Raw genomic sequence first — 1277 nt, 5'->3', positions numbered from 1 at the left:
TGAATCTCTTGCTTCATTTCTTCCAGTTTCCATGTTCTCATCCCCAGCACTCAACTATTTTAGTTGTCTTCTATTCTCTCCATTTTCCTGCTGTAGATATATCACATTAACTTATCCAATCCTTATGATGTACATTTATGCAGCTTCTAAATAGTGTTATTGTAAAATGTATTATGAGTAAATACTCTTGTGTACCTATATTTTTGCAGTCTGATTTTCTTTTTAGTATAATTCCTAGTGAAAGTAATTTCTAAGGGAGAAGAGTGTGCAATTTTTACATGAACTCATATTAACTCTTCCACTTACTCCATGTGCTTATGCTATTTCTTAACCCCTCTGTGTATCTGTTTTTTTACGTACATAGAGGAAACTACTGCAGTGGAAGTATCTGATTAGATTGTTTGTGTTGATTGCAAGAGCTAATATACATTCATTTTCTTACACAGAGTAAGCATTTAATAAATCTAGTCTTTATTATTTCTGATATAATAATAATGCTGTTACTGGATATAAGTTGTTTTCTCAGTTGTAACTGAGAAAAATATTATTTTTATATTCTGTCATTTATATTTTAAATTTTTTAATGACTATTTCCTTTGCTTTAAAATAATTTTAAATTTTCAAATATTCACAGGAATTGTTATTTTTTATTAAGATTTTATGATTAGTCGTCACTTGGATGGCACATATATTAAAATTGGAATGATACACAGAAGATTAGCATGGCCCTTGCACAAGGATGGCATACAAATTCCTGAGGCATTCCATTAAAATTTATTTAAAAGTAAACATAATAAATAAATGAATAAATTAATTAATTCAATAAAAACAAGATTTTATGGTCAATTCATAATAACCCTCTCCAGTTCAAGGTTTAAAACATTTTATTACTATCTTGTTTCACTAATTTTACTGTTCTAAATTCTACTTTGGAATTAGTATTAAATTTGACATTTCTTTTATTATGAATTATAATGAATAATACAAATTTATTTTAATTGTTGTTCCAGATGATATGGGCAATTACCCCAATAGCAGTTATTAAATAATACATCCCTTACTCCATTTATTAAAAATTATATTTTAATCAAATATTACAGTAAATGTCTCTGTACTCTCAATTCTGATCCATTGATTGAAGTGTAGGCACAGAGTATGACTGGCCTATTTAATATCCATCATTGGCTCTTGATATTGTTAACATTATCCCAGCTACATCTACTGAACAGATGTGTGAGGAAAGATCAGGGGATGAAACTTAATAGGACTACATCAGT

General features: G+C 28.3%; 1 non-coding gene across 1 annotated transcript; it reads left to right on the top strand.

The window, feature by feature from the left end:
* The first annotated feature begins 670 nt into the window (after positions 1–670).
* LOC112439653 (U6 spliceosomal RNA) lies at positions 671–774 on the top strand. Its single transcript, XR_003027908.1, has one exon. It is a non-coding gene; the product is annotated as a U6 spliceosomal RNA (small nuclear RNA).
* Positions 775–1277: the final 503 nt, after the last annotated feature.

This window comes from Pan paniscus, chromosome 3, assembly GCF_029289425.2.
Source record: "Pan paniscus chromosome 3, NHGRI_mPanPan1-v2.0_pri, whole genome shotgun sequence".
Taxonomy (NCBI): Eukaryota; Metazoa; Chordata; class Mammalia; order Primates; family Hominidae; genus Pan; species Pan paniscus.
This window is presented reverse-complemented; position numbering and strand designations above follow the sequence as displayed.